This window comes from Trachypithecus francoisi, unplaced genomic scaffold (assembly GCF_009764315.1).
Source record: "Trachypithecus francoisi isolate TF-2019V2 unplaced genomic scaffold, Tfra_2.0 Lachesis_group6, whole genome shotgun sequence".
Taxonomy (NCBI): domain Eukaryota; kingdom Metazoa; phylum Chordata; class Mammalia; order Primates; family Cercopithecidae; genus Trachypithecus; species Trachypithecus francoisi.
Window position 1 is genome coordinate 96,114,300 of NW_022681471.1, and position 21,164 is coordinate 96,135,463.

General features: G+C 38.7%; 1 long non-coding RNA gene across 1 annotated transcript; it reads left to right on the forward strand.

Moving 5' to 3' along the window:
* The first annotated feature begins 5,774 nt into the window (after positions 1-5,774).
* LOC117077893 lies at positions 5,775-14,571 on the forward strand. Its single transcript, XR_004434855.1, has 3 exons — positions 5,775-5,829; positions 7,386-7,546; positions 14,529-14,571. It is a non-coding gene; the product is annotated as an uncharacterized LOC117077893 (long non-coding RNA).
* The last annotated feature ends 6,593 nt before the right edge of the window (positions 14,572-21,164 follow it).

The following is a 21,164-nucleotide window of genomic DNA, read 5'->3' on the forward strand; positions in this document are numbered from 1 at the left end:
AAATGGTGTGTTAGCATGATCAGAGGGTGGAGTTCTTAGCCTTCTGATGTCAAAAGGTGAAGCAGAGGACGTGAAAACCCTTACTGTACATCCTATGTAGACCGGCCAGAACCACTCCATGACTGGTGGCCTCTTATTAGGAAGGAATGCTGGTCAGTTGCTGTGTTGAAAACACAAATGGAAAGGAGAATTTGGTTACCGCCCCAGATACTTGGCTAAGGATGATAAAGGAATGAGTCGTCCATTTCTGATTTTCCACTACTGATTTCTGCTTACTTCTTAGGAAAGAATTTGGGTTAAAAATTAATAAGAAAAAGGCCTATTGAGGCATGTCTTACTTCTTATCCTTTCATGGCCAGGAACTCCACTTTTCAGGTTTCTCTGGGGTTCCCCTTAGCCAAGAGGAGGTCTGTTCAGTCAGTTGGGGGTCTTAGGATTTTATTTTTATTTCTCATTCTTTTTTTCAAATACTTTTGATCTGCAGTGGGTTGAATCTGCTGACATGGAACCTTCAGGTACAGAGGACCTACTGTATAATCTTTTTCATTTCTGTGTGCTTTTGCCTTATCTTTCCCCACTCCCTTCTCCCTGCTCTTTGCAGAGGCCTTCCAAACCCTTCCACACATGCTATCTCACTTCTTTGGTGATTCTCAGTCCAGTAATCAGCAAGCCTTTTGCTAAAATTATGATCACATTCCACAATGGGGGTATGTAAATGATAATTTATTCACAATATCCTCATTTTCAGTAAAGGAGTTCCTGAAAGGTTATAAGACAAATCACTATTAACCTAATCATATTGTGAAAGGAAAATAAATCTTGGGGCCCCAAATCACTATGCTAAAGGAAAAAGTTAAGCTGGGACCTGGGAAAAACCTGTCTCCCATTTTATTATAAATGCATATCTAATTGCCTCCTTTGAAGAGGCTAATCAGAAGCTCAAAAGAATGCAACCATTTGTCTCTTGTCTACCTATGGCCAGGAAGCTCCCTCCCCACTTTGAGTTGTTCCCCCCGTTTGCTTAGAGTTGTCCCGCCCTTCCAGACCGAACTGATGTTCATCTTACATATGTTGACTGATGTCTCATGTCTCCCTAAAATGTATGAAACAAAACTGTGCTCTGACCACCTTGGACATGTCGTCAGGACCTTCTGCGGCTGTGTCACAGGTGCACGTCCTCAACCTTGACAAAATACACTTTCTAAATTAACTGAGACCTGTCTCAGATATTCAGGTTTCACATTTGGGTAACCATGGGGGGATTCTGAGTGGAGGTGCCCCTGACCTTTGACAAATCTGCTATCAGTGCTGAGTACCAGCATGAGCTAACTTTATGGCTCAAACCAATAGGACAATTTGCTGAAGTCTGGGAGCACTTACTCCAGAAAATCCCTGATCTCCCAAAATTTGGTTGAAATCAAAATTTTATTTTGCTGTACAACTCCCTTTTTTTTGGACTTTTACTTGCTTCCAACAAGAAAGGCAAGTTTTTCAACTTCCATAATGATGGCAGGCAGGTAACTCCTTTATGGAGTTTGAGCTTGCTCCTAGCAGGAAGGATGAGTTTGAGGTTTTTTTTCCTGCTTCTAGGATGGTAGAAAGCAGCCTTTAGACTGAGACCCATCCCTAGGTAAGTAGCAGAATTGGGGTTTTGTCTTGGCTAAAGTTTAACAACCAGCTGGTCTTAATTTCCCCTTACCATTAGAGCGCTCAGTGATCATACTGTTGGGGGTTTTTTTTGTTGTTTGTTCCGGTCTTTCTTCCATCAAATTTGACTAACTCTACCTGACTTGGTCAAATCCGAGTGAGAATTCCAAATTATGAGTAACAAATCCTCTCTAATTTGGCTACAACTCCTTGCAGCTGCAAAAGAGGGAAAAAAATGCACTTAGTTTCTGTATTTGCTTCCTGTCTTAAAAACCAACAAATGTTCTTTCGTTTACTTTTCTTCCACCCTATACCGCCTTCCCCCTTTGCCATCTTCAGTACCAAAAAATCTAGAGAAGGCTTCTAATGATTTGAACCCCTTTAAATAAATCAGAACAAAGGTGCCACTCACCCCTTTTGGGGAGTTCTGTTTTCTTTGGAGTTTCAAGAGTCATGGGCAGATTCTTCTTAGGTCTAAAGCTCTGTTTTCCTGTATTGCATGACCTGACCTCTTTAGGGATATCAGAGATTACCTTGTACTGTGAGAGGATTTGAGTTTGGTGTGTGTAATGGCAGATGAGAGCTACAAACTTAGGGGTGGCTGAGCACAGTTTACAGGAAGTGGTCTTGGCTGTTGTTTTTTTCTTTTCTTCTAGGAAGTTGTTTAAGGATCTTAATTCTAGTTCGGAGATACATTCTAAGGGGTCTTCCCTATTGCTTTTTCTCCCCAAATTCATCTCAATTTGGCTTGTCTGTGTGCATCTGCATGAGGAACTGAACTGTTGTTTTCATAGGTAAATGAGAGACTGAGTTTTCTCAGCTCCGAAGACAAGGGCATTTTGCTCCTCCCAGCCAAAAGGCACCCCTGGGTGACCAGGGGCCTCATGGGAGTGTCTGGGGGTCTGACCTGCCTGTGACATGCAGCAGCCCTACAGGGAAATTCCCAACAAAAATTACTTTTTAAAAAAATAGCTCATCCAGGAAACGCATATAAGGGCTAATCACCTGGCACTCTGAACCCTCTCAGAGGTCATAGACCCCTGGAGACAGAAACTGAGACAGGTAAAAGGGTGGAAACGACTCAGTGGCGATACACTGTGTCGTCCTGCCCACAAGCAACAGACACAGATCCACCACACAAAAACCCTAGGCCATATCTCAGTTTCTCCTTTCAAGACAAAGTAGAAAACAAATAATCTAAAAATGAGGAGAAAACAAGGAGAATGACCCCCCTTTTGAGAATTCCATAGGTTTTATAGATGTAAAATGGAAATAATATGGTCTGTGCACACGTTTACATTAAGGAAAAAGAGCCCTAAGGTTGACCTTAAAACTTTAGCGTTCCCAAGTTCTCTTTCTTTCTATTTTCTTTTCTGCATGCTTTAAATGTGCTGTTATTTTTCTATTAAGATAAAAACCACTGTTTGGATCCAACAGGTTTTTTTTGCAAAGTGGTGAATTTTTATTTATCTCATGGCTAAAGTTCTGAAGTAAAAGCTGTAGGATCTTTGTATGTTGTGTATATGTGTGTACATATATTTTAAAAGCCTTTATAATTTCTATAATTTGTATAATTTTAGTTGGCAATTAAATCAGTTTTAATTTCCCTCTAGCACATCATACTTTTTCTCTCCATACCTTATGATGTAAATTTTGCTGTTTGATTTTCACCTGAGTTGTTTCCTTTAATATGCAAATTTAAGGCTATTTAGCTGACAACTGCCTAGGCTTGTGAAACAGGTTATCAACAATTTGAAAGTCTAAGATAGGGGAGAAAGGGTCTTTATGAATCTATAAGATGTACTTCTATTGACATGCCTAATACATCTATGTATTTATGTGTTGTATACACAGTGTTTCACTACTGAAAATATATAAAAGAGCTCTAATTAATTGGCTTAAGAAAATAAAAGTGCTTGAATCAAATACTTTATCGGGAAAAAAAGAAAAGACTAATCAAATGCTTTTTCATGTTTATATAACAAGCAAAATCTTTAATAAGCTAGCTTTAAAATTATTGGTAAAGTAATATTAGAAATGTCTTAAGAATTGCCAGTATACATTTTTGTTTGCATTTATTAATCAAACAATTTCACACTTATTCCTTGTCAGGCCTCTGAGCCCAAGCCAAGCCATCGCATCCCCTGTGACTTGCACGTATACGCCCAGATGGCCTGAAATATAACTGAAGAATCACAAAAGACGTGAAAATGCCCTGCCCCACCTTAACCGATGACATTCCACCACAGAAGAAGTGAAAATGGCCGGTCCTTGCCTTAAGTGATGACATTACCTTGTGAAAGTCCTTTTCCTGGCTCATCCTGGCTCAAAAATCTCCCCTACTGTGCACCTTGTGACCCCCACTCCTGCCTGCCAGAGAACAATTCCCCTTTGACTGTAATTTTCCTTTACCTACCCAAATCCTATAAAACGTCCCCACCCTTATCTCCCTTCGCTGACTCTCTTTTCGGACTCAGCCCGCCTGCACCCAGGTGATTAAAAAGCTTTATTGTTCACACAAAGCCTGTTTGGTGGTCTCTTCACACGGACACGCATATCATTTCTGACAAATACTATAAGGTGTCAAAATTTGGCATAGGGGTTATAAAACTATACACCCAACCAAGACAGAATGATCTTTGCTTATGTAATTTTAAATAAATAAGACATTAATATAGGTTTAATGAAAATAGCTATATCTTGAATTTAGTAAGATTACCATAACTTCTAATCTTGTGGCTTTAAGTGGTCTAGTCCATAGGCAGTGAGGTTTGTTTGGGCAAAGGACTATTGTTGTCTTTGTTTCAAAGCTAAACTATAAACTGAGTTCCTCCCAAAGTTAGTTCGGCCTATGCCCAGGAATGAACAAGGACAGCTTGGAAGTTAGAAGCAAGATGGAGTGAGTTAGATCAAAGCTTTTTCACTGTCTCAGTTATAATTTTGCAACAGTGGTTCTATAGCTTTACATAATGACTATCGCAGTTTTCATAATCTAGGTAAACAATTAAAATAAAATAGGTAAATGTAGCAGAATAAGTACTGGTAGACAAATTCATCATAATTTACAATCTAAAGTTATATTAAATTAAATAATAGATATTTCATTATTTGGGTATTTTCCAGTAGAAATCTATTGTAGGAAAACACTCTTTCAAAAAAAATGTTTTTTAAAAAGGTGAGCAATTTTTGTCTAATTCAAAGCTTATTTAAAGGTTATGTGTAAAACAAGGTAAAGGGAATGAGGAAATAAGAAAGACGTAAAGAAAATTATAAAAATAAAGAGGTTTTTTGGTAAGAAAGCTTAAAGAGAAATTTTATATGAGAAAGAATCTTGTATGGTAAATTTAGTTCTAGAATAAAATCACTGATTGTTTAAGAAAGAGGGATGTTCAGGACAAACCAGAAAGTTAAAGCATGTCATGAATAGTCTGTTTAAATCACAACAGGAGGATTTATTTTTAAAAAAACTTTTATATGATCAACTTGTCTGTAATTAAAGGGAAATTATAAGAGTGTTTCTAGAAATTGGGCTTGATTTAAAAAATGCTAATACACTAAATAATTGGTTAGAACAATGAAATTTTCATAAGGGATTGATTTACTCTTAATAAATTACAAGAGATTTTAATTTTTTTTAACCCGAAGTTCAACTGTTATTGCCTCTCACCATTTTCAATTTTTTCTCCCCTTTTAAAGGGCATGAAATAGCAATTCTCTCCTTCAACTCATATAAGTTTTTTCCTCAAGTTCTGTTTTTGTGGCCTGATGCTAAAGAAGTTTTATTAAAGGTGTAAAGAAAATGTTTTCTACCAACATAATATTCTGTGCAGTACAGAAGGTCTTTTCTTTTGCCTTTTGGTAACTGGCCTAACAGATTTTACAGTTTATTGAAACAATTCCTATGCTGTTATTATTAAGTTTTGGTTTGCTATTAAGGTTATTACATCAATGTACCTTTCTGTATGTGCTTTTAAGGTACTTGTAACATTGAGTTACAAGGTTTTGATTCCTGGGTCTAAAAAGGACACCAAGTCCTGCTAAATCTTAAACACCGATAGCAATTAAAGCCTCATCTTCAGGCCCGGCAGAAGATACCAATAAAAATAAACTGCATTCCTGAGACACAGGGCCAGAAATTAAAGCTATTCAACTCCTCAAGACCCAGGGACTATTGCAGAAGAGGTGGGTGTGAGATTGTAAGGGCTGATTTTGAGACATAAAATAAGTTCGTTTCTGTATAAATTAATCATTAATGTCAAAAGCACACTGATGCAAGACCAGCAAATGGGCCTCTGTGTCAGATCAACAAGATTTTCTTGAAGGATTAACCAACTCCTTAATAAAGCTTATAAAGTTTATGAAAGGCTTATGGAAGTTGTATTTTATGGTCAAGATGAAATTTTTTTTTCAAGATGGAGTTTCACTCTGTTGCCCAGGCTGGAGTGCAGTGGTGTGATGTCGGCTCACCACAACCTCCACCTCCCGGGTTCAAACAATTCTCCTGCCTCAGCCTCCCAAGTAGCTGGGACTACAGGTGTGCACCACCATGCCCGGCTAATTTTTATATTTTTAGTGGAGATGGGGTTTCACTATGTTGGCCAGGCTGATCTTGAATGCCTGACCTCATGATCCACCTGCCTCAGCCTCCCAAAGTGCTGGATTACAGGCACGAACCACCATGCCTGGCCAAGATGAAAATTTTATAGATTGTTTATAAAATGTTCAAAAACAAATTTAACTGGCTTCATGCTGCTTTTACTAGGGCTTATTGTTTGGAAAATTAAGTCTCCTCTCAAAGAATGAAAGTTCTCTCCTTTTCTTGAAATCTTTGAATTATCACTTTGGTCAAATGAATGACTATTTTACAATGACCTGTGATATCAAGTGTTTTAAACCTTTGATATTTGGTATTATTCCAAAATCAAATGATGAATTATGTCTTTTTCTGAGCTAATTAACTTTTTAAGGTATTACATTGCTTAAAGTCCAAAATGACATAATTTGGCTTACTTGGTATAAAAGTTATACAGGAAGCATAGTCAAATGTAAAATGGCATTTGGTTTTTTGGGGGCTGTATTTGTAAAAATCTGTTATTGGTATATGTTCCAAAATCATGGGAAACTCCTATAATTCTGATATGACTTAATGTACATTATCAGTAATAATTATAATTGTTATGTTAAATTACTGTGTGCCACAGAGGTAACAAATTTCCTTGTCAAATGTGTCTTTGACTATGGCTACCCTAAGACTTTTTGTCATCCATAAACAATTGTTGTGTTGTTTCGGTCCTCTTTAGAAGGTAGCTTTATAATCAGCTATAAAACTCTAACAGGTGCTCTTGAATGCATGTTTCTGATAACTTTGGAGATTGTGACATCAGAATAGAGGGAAAACCTTCAGGATTCATGGACAACTGAAATGTTAATGAATATCAAGCAGAACAGGAATTAACTAAGTGGACTTAACTACTAGAAGACTGCAGTAATCTTTTTGACTTTTTGCTTGAAACATTTCTGATCTTCTGTTTTGTATTTTTCAGAGTCAAGGAAACTTTTCTTTTGAGCTACTGACAGCTTTCAATAATTTAGTATACTCCTATGAACAAAATTTGGAGCATATATATTTCTCTCTACCTGATTTCTCCAGAATTTTGAAACTATTTGTGAGTATTCTTAACTTATAGCAATACAGTTATTTGCATAAGTGTGTAAGAATCTGTTCTCATTTGTAACAGGACACAATTGGAGAAACTGGTTATTTTACCAAGGCTTTGACTGGAATGGTGTGCTTTCCTTTAAGGAATTAAACTTGACTTATGGAGCCAATAAAAGTCCCTTGGGAAAATTTGCTTCATACCTTGTCTACACAACCCCTGTACAGGATTCCTGACCTGTGGTAAGTAAAGAATGTTACTTAATGAAAGGCCCAGGAGCCCAAAGTTTATCTTGGTACCTTAAGAGGAGAGGATCTCCCAACTCATAGGTATTTCATGGTACAAATCCATGGCCAGACTCAGCTTTAAAAATGTCTTATCTGAGATTCCTTCTGTGGAATAAAGTTCCATCGAAGCCAACTTAAAAGTCTATGTAAAAAATAATTATTCTTCCTACACTGTATACAAATAATCAGGCCAAGTATAATAAAGCAAATCAGTCCTACCATGATTTGTCTTTAGTAAAAATGGGAAACTGGGATCATTATGGTGGATGGGAGGCAGGACTAGAGTGTAGCTCCAACTCAGATGGACAGAGCAGCTTGTGAAGGTTCGCATCATGAATTTTAGAACCAGAACAACTACAGAAATAAATCAGGAATCCCGAGAGGACCCACAGAGCCTCTGAAGGAAGCAGATTGCTCCTGCAGGACCAGGGAGACAGCCCAAATACTGTGAGTGCCCAAACTGTGGAAGTCGGAAAGGGAGATCCTCCACCCCTACACACACACTCCGACTGGGGAAACTGAAGGTCTAGTTTGTGAGAGAAGTTTCTGACCTTACCTGGACCTGAGTCAATTTAGAGAGCCGAGCGAAATACAGGGGTAGATAAAGCAGCGGGAAAGGCCCTTGGAGCTCGCTGGGTCCCCAAGCAGGCCATTCCTGCCTGGCGTCACAGGGATCCTTGGGAGGATGGCCAGAGGCATGGGGAAAATGCCACAGGGAGAAGGAAGTCTACAGCTGAACTTTGTAACAATTTGAACTGGTCATGAAGCCTCCTGGCCAGAACTTGGAGGAAGGCTTAAGTCCAGCATGCAGACTCCACAGGTGTGGGAAGATCTAAAACCCTTTTCTTTCACAGCTGGGAGGCAGATAGCCTGGGGCAAGTTCTCAGCCCTGCTTACCCACTGCCTAGAAACAGACTTGCTGCTGTTAGCAGGGGCACAGTGGGAGTGAGACTGGCCCTTCAGATTGTGTGGGAGCTGGGTGAGGCCTGTGACTACAGGCTTTCCCCCACTTCCCTGACAACCTGCCATGACTCAATAGAGGCAGCCATAATCCTCCTAGGTTCACAACTCCATTGACCTGGGAACCTCACCCCCATCCCCAACAGCAGCTGCAGCAAGACCCGCCCAAGGAGAGTCTGAGCTCAGACACACCTAGCCCTACCCTCACCTGATGGTCCTTCCCTACCCACCTCAGGAGCTGAAGACAAAAGGCATATACTCTTGGGAGTTCTAGGGCCCCACCTACCACAAGTTCCTCTCTATACTACCACAGTTGGTGCCCTCTGGAAAGTGCCACCTTCCGGCAGAAGGCCAACCAGCACAAAAATAGAGCATTAAACCACCAAAACTAAAAATACTTACAAAGTCCATTTTACCCCCCTGCTACCTCCACCGGAACAGATGCTGGTATCCATGGCTAAGAGACCCAAAGACAATTCACATCACCAGACTCTGTGCAGACAATCCCCAGTACCAGCCTGGAGCCTGATAGACTTGTTGGGTGGCTAGACTCAAAAGAAATAACAATCACTACGGCTAGGTTCTCAGGAGGCCCCATCCATAGGAAAAGGGGAAGAATACTACATCAAGGGAACACCCCATGGGACACAAGAATTTGAACAACAGCCTTCAGTCCTATACCTTCCCTCTAACAGAGCCTACCCAAATGAGAAGGAACCAGAAAACCAACTCTGGTAATATGACAAAACAAGGCTCTTTAACACCACCCAAAAATTACACTAGCTCACCAGCAATTGATCCAAGCCAAGAAGAAATTCCTGATGTACCTGAAAAAGAATTCAGGAGGATAGTTATTAAACTAATATGGGAGGCACCAGAGAAAGGCCAAGCCCAATGCAAGGAAATCAAAAAAATGATACAAGAAGCAAAGGGAGAAATACTCAAAGAAATAGATAGCATAAAGTAAAATCAATCCAACTTTAGGAAACATTGAACATACTTATAGAAATGCAAAATGCTCTGGAAAGTCTCAGCAATAGAATCGATCAAGTAGAAGAAAGAAATTCAGCGCTCGAAGACAAGGTCTTCAAATTAACCCAATCAAACAAAGACAAAAGAAAAAGAAAATATGAGCAAAGCCTCCAAGAAGTCTGGGATTATGTCAGATGACCAAACCTAAGAATAATCAGTGTTCCTGAGGAAGAAGAGAAACCTAAAATTTTGGAAAACATATTTGGGGGAATAATTGAGGAAAACTTCCCGGCCTTACTAGAGACCTAGACATCCAAATACAAGAAACACAAAGAACACCTGGAAAATTCATTACAAAAAGATGATCACCTAGGCACATCATCATGAGATCATCTAAAGTTAAGATGAAGGAAAGAATCTTAAAAGCTGTGAGACAAAAGCACCAGGTAACCAATAAAGGAAAACCTATCAGATTAGCTACAGATTTCTCAGCAGAAACCCTACAAGCTAGAAGGAATTGGGGCCCTATCTTCAGCCTCCTCAAGCAAAACAATTATCAGCCAAGAATTTTGTACCCAGTGAAACTAAGCATCATACATGAAGGACACATACAGTTGTTTTCAGACAAACAAATGCTGAGAGAATTCTCCATTACCAAGCCACCACTACAAGAACTGCTAAAAGGAACTCTAAATCTTGAAACAAATTCTGGAAACACATCAAAATAGAACCTCTTTAAAGCATAAATCACACAGGACCTATAAAATAAAAATACAAGTTAAAAACCAAAACAAATAACAAAAAACCCAAGTAGACAGGCAACAAAGAGCATGATGAATGTCACAGTACCTCGCATTTCAATACTAACATTGAATGTAAATGGCCTAAATGCTCCACTTAAAAGATACAGAACCTCAGAATGGATAAGAACTCACCAACCACTATCTGCTGCCTTCAGGAGACTCACCCAACACTTAAGGATTCATGTAAACTTAAAATAAAGAGGTGGAAAAAGACATTTCATGCAAATGGACACCAAAAGCGAGTAAGGGTAGCTATTCTTATATCAGACAAAACAAACTTTAAAGCAACAGCAGTTAAAGAGACAAAGAGGAACATTATATAATGGTAAAAGGCCTTGTCCAACAGGAAAATATCACAATCCTAAACATATATGCATCTAACACTGGAGCTCCCAAATTTATAAAACAATTACTAATAGACCTAAGAAATGAGACAGACAGCAACACAATAATAGTGTGAGACTTCAGTACTCCACTGACAGCACTAGACATGTCATCAAGACAGAAAGTCAACAAAGAAACAATGGATTTAAACTACACTTTGGAACTAATGGACTTAACAGATACATACAGAACATTTCATCCAACAACTGCAGAATACACATTCTATTCAACAGTGCATGAAGCTTTCTCCAAGACAGGCCATATGATAGGCCATAAAATGAACCTCAATAAAGTTAAGAAAATTGAAATTATATCAAGCACTCTCTCAGACCACAGTGGAATAAAACTGGAAATCAACTCCAAAAGGAACCTTCAAAACCACGCAAATACATGGAAATTAAATAACCTGCTCCTGAATGAGCCTTGGGTCAAAAACAAAATGAAGATGGAAATTTAAAACTTCTTAGAACTGAATGACAATAATGACACAATCTATCAAAACCTCTAGGATACAGCAAAGGTGGTGTTAAGAGGAACGTTCATAGCCCTAAATGCCTACATCAAAAAGACTGAAAAAGCACAAACTGACATTCTAAGGTTACACCTCAAGGAATTAGAGAAACAAGAACAAACCAAACCCAAACCCAGCAGAAGAAAGGAAATAACCAAGATCAGAGCAGAAACAAATGGAATTGAAACAACAAAAAACACAAAAAAATAAATGAAACAAAAAGCTGGTTCTTTGTAAAGATAAATAAATTGATAGACCATTAGCAGGATTAACCAAGAAAAGAGGAGAGAAAATCCAGATAACCTCAATAAGAAACAAAACAAAAGATATTACAACTGACACCACAGAAATACAAAAGATATTCAAGGCAGCTATGAACACCTTTATGCACATAAACTAGAAAACCTAGAAGAGATGGATGAATTCCTGGAAAAATACAACCCTCCTAGCTTAAATCAGGAAGTATTACATACACTGAATAGACCAATAACAAGCAGCGAGGCTGAAATGGTAATTTTAAAATTACCAACAAAAAAGTGCAGAGCCAGACAGATTCACAGCAGAATTCTACCAGATATTCAAAGAATAATTGCCACCAATCCTTTTGACACTATTCCCCAAGATAGAGAAACACAATACCCTCCCTGATTCATTCTATGAAGCCAACATCACCCTAATACCAAAACCAGGAAAGGACATAACCAAAAAAGAAAACTACAGATTGATATCCCTGATGAACATAGATGCTAAAATCCTTAATAAAATACTAGCTAACAGAATCCAACAACATATCAAAAAGATAATCCACCATGATCAAGTGCATTTCATACCAGGGATGCAGTGATGCTTTAACATATGCAAGTCAATAAATGTGATACACCACATAAACAGAATTAAAAACAAAAATCACATGATCATCTCAGTAGATGCAGAAAAGGCATTTGACAAGATCAAGCATCGCTTTATGATTAAAACTCTCAGCAAAATCAGAATACAAGAGACATACTTCAATGTAACAAAAACCATATATGACAAACCCACGGCCAACATAATACTGAGTGGGAAAAGTTGAAAACACTCCCTCTGAGAACTGGAACAAAACAAGGATGCTCACTCTTACCACTCCTCTTCAACATAGTACTGGAAATCCTCGCCAGAGCAATCAGACAAGAGAAGGAAATCAAGGGCATCCAAATTGGTAAAAAGAGGAAGTCAAACTGTCACTGTTCACTGACAACATAATCGTTTACCTTGAAAACCCTAAAGATTCCTCCAGAAAGCTCCTAGAACTGATGAAAGAATTCAGCAAAGTTTCCAGATACAAGATTAATGTACACAAGTCAGTAGCTCTTCTATACACCAACAGTGACCAAGTGGAGAATCAAATCAAGAACTCAATCCTTTTTACAATAGCTGGAAAAAATAATAATAATAATAATAAAATACTTAGGAATATATCTAACAAGGAGGCAAAAGACCTCTACAAGGAAAACTACAAAACACTGCTAAAAGAAATCATAGATGACACAAACAAATGGAAACACATCCCATGCTCATGAATGGGTAGAATCAATATTGGGAAAATGACCATACTGCCAAAAGCAATCTACAAATTCAGTGTGATCCCCATCAAAATACTACCATCATTCTTCACAGAATTAGAAAAAACAATTCTAAAATTCATGTGGAACCAAAAAAGAGTCTGCATAGCCAAAGCAAGACTAAGCAAAAAGAACAAATCTGGAGGCATCACTACCTGATTTCATACTATACTATATGGCCATAGTCACCAAAACAGCATGATACTGGTATAAAAAATAGGTAAATAGACCAATGAAGCAGAATAGAGAACCCAGAAATAAACCCAAATACTTACAGCCAACTGGTCTTCGACAAGGTAAACAAAAACATAAAGTGGGAAAAGGACACCCTATTCAACAAATGGTGCTGGGATAATTGGCTAGTCACCTGTAGGAGAATGTAACTGGACTCTAATCCCTCACCTTTTGCAAAAATCAACTCAAGATGGATTAAAGACTTAAATCTAAGACCTGAAACTATAAGAATTCTAGAAGATAACATTGCAAATTCCCTTCTAGACATTGGCTTAGGCAAAGATTTCACTACCAAGAACCCAAAAGCAAAAGCAATAAAAACAAAGATAAATAGTTGGGACTTAATTAAACTAAAGAGCTTTTGCATGACCAAAGAACCAGAGTAAACAGACAACACACAGAGTGGGAGAAAAATCTTCACAATCAGTATATCTGACAAAGGACTAATATCCAGGATCTACAACGAACTCAAGCAAATCAGCAAGAAAAAAACAAACAATCCCATCAAAAAGTGGGATAAGGACATGAATAGATAATTCTCAAAAGAAGATACACAAATGGCCAACAAACATGAAAAAATTCTCAACATCACTAATGACCAGGGAAATGCAACTCAAAACCACAATGCAATAACCTTACTCCTGCAAGAGTGGCCATAATAAAAAAAACAAAAAAACAGTAGATGTTGGCATGGATGCAGTGATCAGGAGCACTTCTACACTGCTGGTGGGAATGTAAACCAGTACAGCCACTATGAAAAACTGTGGCAATTCCTTAAAGAACTAAAAGTGGAACTACCATTTGATCCAACAATCCCACTACTGGGTATCTACCCAGAAGAAAAGAAGTCATTATATGATAAATATACTTGAATTCACAATTGCAAAATCACGGAACCAACCCAAATGCCCATCAATCAACGAGTGGATACAGAAACTGTGATATATATATATATATATATACACACACACACACATACACAATGGAATACTACACAGCCATAAATGGAAATGAATTAACAGCATTCGCAGCAACCTGAATGAGATTGGAGACTATTATTCTAAGTGAAGTAACTCAGGAATGGAAAACCAGCATCGTATGTTCTCACTGATATGTGGGAGCTAAGCTATGAGAACGCAAAGCCATAAGAATGATACAATGGACTTTGGGGACTTTAGGGGAAGGGTGGGAAGGGAGTGAGGGTTAAAAGACTACAAATAGGGTGCAGTGTATACTATTATGATGATGGTTGCACCAAAATCTCACAAGTCACCACTAAAGAACTTACTAATGTAACCAAACACACCTGAACCCCAATAACCTATGGAAAAATTTATTTTTAATCTAGAACAGTAGGCGTCAAAAAGAAAATGGAAACTGGAGAGAGAAAAATTATGTTTCAAAAAGTATAGTGCATCTGTTGTTAGACTGTAGTCTTGGTAATGTTTTTTTATTTTTATTATTTTCAACAGTTTGGACCAAATTCTAATTTTTCTTGACTACAAGTCTTCAAAATAATGTTTTCCATTTTTTTCCTTCTTTTTTTCCCATTTTTCTTAATTTGGAGTCACTGAAAACTAAGCTGTGCTTTCATAAAGCCCTGCCAACTGAAGCTGGAATTCCTGTCCTTTGTAGGGACATGGATGAAGCTGGAAACCATCATTCTCAGCAAACTATCGCGAGGACAAAAAACCAAACACCGCAAGGACAAAAAACCAAACACCGCATGTTCTCAATCATAGGTGGGAACTGAACAATGAGAACACTTGGACACAGGAAGGGGAACATCAGACACCGGGGCCTGTCGTGGAGTGGGGGGAGGGGGGAGGGATAGCATTAGGAGATATACCTAATGTAAATGACGAGTTAATGGATGCAGCACACCAACGTGGCACGTGTATACATATGTAACAAACCTGCACATTGTGCACATGTACCCTAGAACTTAAAGTATAATTTAAAAAAAGAAAAAATAAGAAAAGGGGGGAAATGTGAAAGGAATATAAATATTGGGGCCTCAAATCTAAAGGGAAAAGTCAAGCTGGGAACTGCTTAGGGCCAACCTGCCTTCCATTCTATTCAAAGTCACCCCTCTGCTCACTGAGATAAATGCATATCTGATTGCCTCCTTTGGAGAGGCTAATCAGAAACTCAAAAGAATGCAACCATTTCTCTCTTATCTACCTATGACCTGGAAGCCACCTACTTGCTTCGAGTCATCCCCCTTTGCCTTTCCAGACCCAACCAATGTTCATCTATATGAAAGATATCAATCAACATATGAAGTTGATTGATGTCTCATATTTTCCTAAAATGTACAAAACCAAACTGTGCTCTGACCACCTTTGGTACATGTCATCAGGACCTCCTGAGGCTGTGTCATGGGTGCATGTCCTCAACCTTGACAAAATAAACTTTCTAAATTAACTGAAATCTCTCTCAGATATCCAGGGTTCACGATATTTAAAATGTATTTGAAGACTTGTCAGTTAGAGGAATCTCACTGTGAAAACTTTTATAAATCACTAATCACTTAAACTTCTTCATCTAGAAGATATTTTTCCGATATCAAGTGATCTCGGCACTGTATTTGAGTGACCATTACAGAAGATACCCTTCTAAAATTTAAAATGCATCCCTATATCCAAAATAGTACAACATTTGGCCCCAAGACAGCAATACTCTGCGCCATAAAACAACACTCCTATGAAAGGAGGTCCTAACACTTAAGTAGCAGGGGCAAGATTTGGAATTCAAAGCAGGCATTGACAAACGTAAAAATTATTTAGAAATTGATCTGCAAAGAAGGGCATCATTCCATGAGAATGGTATATTTCCACCCAGATCTATTTTAAACAATGCAGATTGGCATTATCTGACATTCCAATTGACACCATCCCATTGTTGACCAAGCAACCTGTTGTTTCTCATTGTTATCATCATTTCTCATTATCCTGCTCATCAGAACTGTGACACTAGGAAGCATAAGGCTTCTTTACAAAGGCAAGTGTCTTTATTCGTCAGAACTTTTTTGCAGGTCCAGCCCAAAGCTTACTGGTGCATTATACATATTGCACAGTATCCTGAAGCTTGAATAATCATTCTTGGCTTGATTTTGAGGAGCATGTTGCTGAATAAGAGTATGCACTTCACTGTGAAAAGTACCAGACTGACAATTGTCCAAGAAAATGTGCTGAAATCAACTAATCAAATATTTACTTCCTGAAGGAAGTTGATTTCACTACTTCGACTTAGATCCTTTGCTTGTCAATGAGGCTATCACACTTTAGATCTGAATTAAAATTGAATAATTTGAAGACATTCCTATCAAAATTACTCTGCCTATACTGAGCCTTTCTCTGAGAGAGCTCCCCCGGAAACTCCCAGGAAAATGAATGGGTTTCAGGAGCCCTTTCTTTGTCATTCATTAAGATGAAGAGGTTGATAAGAAATGATTCAGGAGGGGGTTTCCTAACCATTCTCTAGAAAACCAAATTTCCTCTGAGCAGAGGCCACTTCTTATTCATCCTTGAAGTCAAAACATTTATGGCAGTAACTAGCACACATTAGGTCCTCAAATCTTGTTTGCCCACCTTGTTAACTCTCACATAGCTCAAAAGTCACTTTCTCAGCAAGGCTTTGTCATAGCCCCCAGAAGACAGCAGGTAGCCCTATTATGTACTGTCATACGCCTTACACACTTTCTTCAAGGACTATTTGTAATTACACGTGTGTATTTACTTAATATCTACATTTCCTCACTAGACTCTAATCTCCCTTTGTGCATAAAATCAGCCTTGTGGGCACTCAATACATGTTTGCTGAATGAAAGTGAAAAGCTCAACAGATGTACCTTGACTCAGAGCTAAGCTCTTCTTTGGTCGATACCTTCCTGAATAAGATCCATACTTTCCCCTATAAGATTTGATAGCTTATCATGGCCACCTCACTTGGTTAGTTTGATTTCTTCTTTGTAATTTGTTTAAAGCACCTTGTGCTTTCCAGATAGATGCCTACTGAAAATGAACTGCTATTTCTTGCCTGTAAATGTCTGCAATTTTAAGCCAGATACAGAGATACAGAAGAGAAATCAATAGAAATTGACACCTGGTTGACCTGCCGACTCCTTTTTTTGCCTTTATTCACAGTAGACAAGCAGTATTTCAGTATTTCAGAAATGATAGATGAGTTCCTGAAATACAAACTTCATAAATTAGAATTAAAAAAAAAAAAACTTGTACATGAGTGTTCATAGCAACTTTATTTACAATAGCAAAAAGGGGGAAACAACCTAAATGTCCATCAGTGGATGAATGGATAAACAAAATGTAGCTTATCCATACAGTAGAATATTATTCACTTATAAAATGTAACGAAGCACTGATATATGCTACAACATGGGTGAACCTTGAAAACATTACGCTAAGTGAAATAAGTCAGACACAAGGGTCACGTATTGTTCGATTCTATCTATATGAAATGCCTAAAATAGGCAAATACATGGAGACAGAAAGCATATTTGTGGTTGCCAGGAGCTGGGGGTAGGCAGAAACAGGGATATGAATGTGGGGTTTCCATTTTCTGAATTGTAAACTTTAAAATGGCTACAGTCACAAATTTTATCACTGTGTATATGTATTTTACCTCAGTTTTTTAAAAAGCTAAATATAAAACTGGAATCAAAATTCACAGGCTCAAAAAAGAAAAACCCACCAAGAAAAAAAAATCAGCAGCCTTTATAGAAGGAAACTATTAGCCCAGGATTATCAATTCACATTTTCACATACTGGGTTTTGTTACTCTGCTACTACTATTACTACTACTACTGTAACTGCCCAATGGGTTCACCTTCCCAGTTGCCTAAACAGAGCTGATTTATCAAGACAGGGGAATTGCAATGAAGAAAGAGTAATTCACGCAGAGCCAGCTGTGCGGGAAACTGGAGTTTTTCTTATTACTCAAATCAGTCTTCCTGAGCACTCCGGAATCAGAGTTTTTAAGGATAATTTGGTGGGTAGGGGCTCAAGAAGTTGGAAGTGCTGATTGGTCGGGTTGGAGGTGGAATCAGAGGGGAGTCAAAGTGAGTTTTTCTTGCTGTTTTTCTTGAGTTTTTTTTGTTCCAGGGTGGAATGGCAGAACTCATTGAGCCAGATAAAAGGTCCAGGTGGCGTCAGCTGATCCATCGAGTGCAGAGTCTGCAAAATATCTGAAGCACCGATCTTAATTTTTACAAAATGATGTTATCCCCAGGAACAATTTGGGGAGGTTCAGAGACGCAGCTAGAGGCTACATGGCCCCTAAACTGTAATTTCTAATCTTGTAGCAAATTTGTTAGTCCTACAAAGTCAGACTATCCCCAGGCAGGAAGGGGTTTGTTTGGGGAAGGACTGTTATCTTCCTTTTTCTTTTTCTTTTTCTTTTTCTTTTTCTTTTTTTTTTTTTTTTTTTGAGACGGAGTCTGGCTCTGTCGCCCAGGCTGGATTGCGGTGGCCGGATCTCAGCTCACTGCAAGCTCCGCCTCCCGGTTTACGCCATTCTCCTGCCTCCGCCTCCCAAGTAGCTGGGACTACAGGCGCCCGCCTCGTCGCCCGGCTAGTTTTGTATTTTTTAGTAGAGACGGGGTTTCACCGTATTAGCCAGGATGGTCTCGATCTCTTGACCTTGTGATCCGCCCGTCTCGGCCTCCCAAAGTGCTGGGATTACTTGAGCCACCGCGCCCGGCTATCTTCCTTTTTCAAAGCTAAACCATAAACTAAGTTCCTCCCTAAGTTCCGCCTACACCCAGGAATGAACAAGTACAGCTCGGAGGTTAGAAGCAAGATGGAGCCAGTTAGGTCAGATCTCTTTCACTGTCTCAGTTATAATTTTTGCAAAGGCAGTTTCACTACTACTATTGCCACACTACCACTTGTACGCAACCAACACTAAGTTTCCCAAACAATTCAAGGAAAAAATTAGCGAGATTGACTTGAGACTTGAAAGATCAATTCCTGTGTTTAAATTAATTCTTATAGATTTAAGAAGATAAAAAATTAAAATGGAAGATTTATAAAGGAATACATTTCCCTAAATATTTTCTTTGGTATTTCTAAGCACACCAGTCAAAAGACAGAGAAGTCGCTCTGTGAGCCTGAGCAAGTCATTACCCACTCTGGCCCTCAGCTCTTTCGTCTCTAAAATGAAAGGGTTAGATAAGGGTCTGAGTCAAGGTACGTCTGTTGAGCTTTTCACTTTCGTTCAACGTTTCTAAGAAAACCTCCTAAGAATTAAGAAAAAGAAATTGTGTTTTTTCATGGCAACAATTCAGGGGTTTTTCAGGCTACCCAATTAACTGGCTCCAACCATTTCTAATAAAGGAGACTTAGACCAAAAATAGCAAACTTGATGAGGGATATGCCCCTACAGGCCAGGCTGGTAATTAAATGAGTGAGGGAGGCTAGTTGGTGACAATAGCGAGTTGAAGAGCTAATGTCTCATAACAATGGGGCAGCCTCTTTTCAATTCCATTCGATGATTGCTACAAGGAAATGAAGGAAATCCACTGAGCCCAGTGATGCAGAGCTTTATTTTTCAGGAAAAAAGAGAAAATCAGATTTTACAATGAAATCTCCGCATTTTGAAATCTTTGCATACCGTTCGAATTTTTCCCAAAACATTGTGCAGACCAAACTAAAAATTTCTACCAGGCTGTATATGGCCCAGGATCACCAATTTTCAACCTCTGATTATAATATTTATTAATATACTTAGCTGGCATTGCTGATGGCAAAGCCACTGTGTGCACTGAAGGCTTCTCCAATACCCCTCCATGAGACACATTATAATACAGCTTAACTCAACCCATTTGCTAATTTATTTATTCAGCATGTATTTATTGAACACTTACTGTGCTCCAGACATTACCAACTATGTCATCCAGATAAAGGTGAGTAAAAACTGTCCTGCCCTCATAGCATTTATGGTCTGATGGGTTAGACAAACCTTAATCAAATGATCAAAGTAATATGTGGGTCATTATAAACTGTGCAAAGTGCTGTCAAGGAAAGGGATCCAGGGCTAGGAACATATTATATAACAAGTGGGGGTAGGAGGTCTAGTATGATCTAAATTAGGGCATCAAGGAAGACTTCCCTGAGCAAGTGGTATGTATTCTGAGATTCAAACCATGAGTAGAAGTTAACTGGGCAGAGGAGTGGTGAGAGGGGATAATTCTGGGCAATCTGAAGCTGCAGAAGTCCTGTTGGAAGAGTGGGTTTTGTGGGGAAGAAGGGACAGAGAGAAGGTCTGAGTGGCTGCAGCATAAAGAAGGGAATGGAGAAAAGTGGGGAGGGGTTAGGCCAAAGAGGACAGGAATGACCAGCCCTTGTAGGGCCTTCAAGGCCAGATGAACATTATGCCTTTTGTTCTATGAGCAATGGAAAACCATTCAAGTTGCTTAAGAAGACAATTACATTATCCTATTCAAGCCTATTTAAGTTCACACTGGCTCTGAGTGGAAGATGCATTGAAGTAGAGGGCAGCTTGGGCTCAGATTCAGGTTAAGTTCATGATAGAGGTCAAGATGGGAGTTGTTGGTAACTAGCACTTGGGTGAAGAAATGAATGAGTTTAAGAAATATTTTAACAAGTAAAATCAATAAGAAATTAATGGATTTGATATGAAGAATTAAGAGAGACGTGGTGGTTGAGACTGTTTTTCCACCTTCTGGAATGCATACATGGATGGCCAGTGGTGCCACTTACCACAGAGGAAGTGTTGGAGGGAAGAGATCATGAATTCAGTTTTGCACATGCTGAGTTTGAGCTACTTTGGGGACTGTCAAGTGAACATGTTAAACAGACAGTTGGGTTTACAGGTCTGCTGCTCAGCAGAGAGGCATCTAGACTGGAGCTAGAAATGTATGCACCATTAGCATATAGATAAAAACAGAAGTTATGAGTATCTACGGGGTCACTTAAGGAAAGAGCACAGAGTAAAAACAAAAAAAGGTCTAACATCTCCAATATGTAGTGGCCTAGTAGAGGAGGATGTGCTTGAAAAGAAGACTGAGCATGAGTAGTCAATGAGGTAATGAGAAAAATGCAAGAAGCAGGGTCACAGAATCCAGG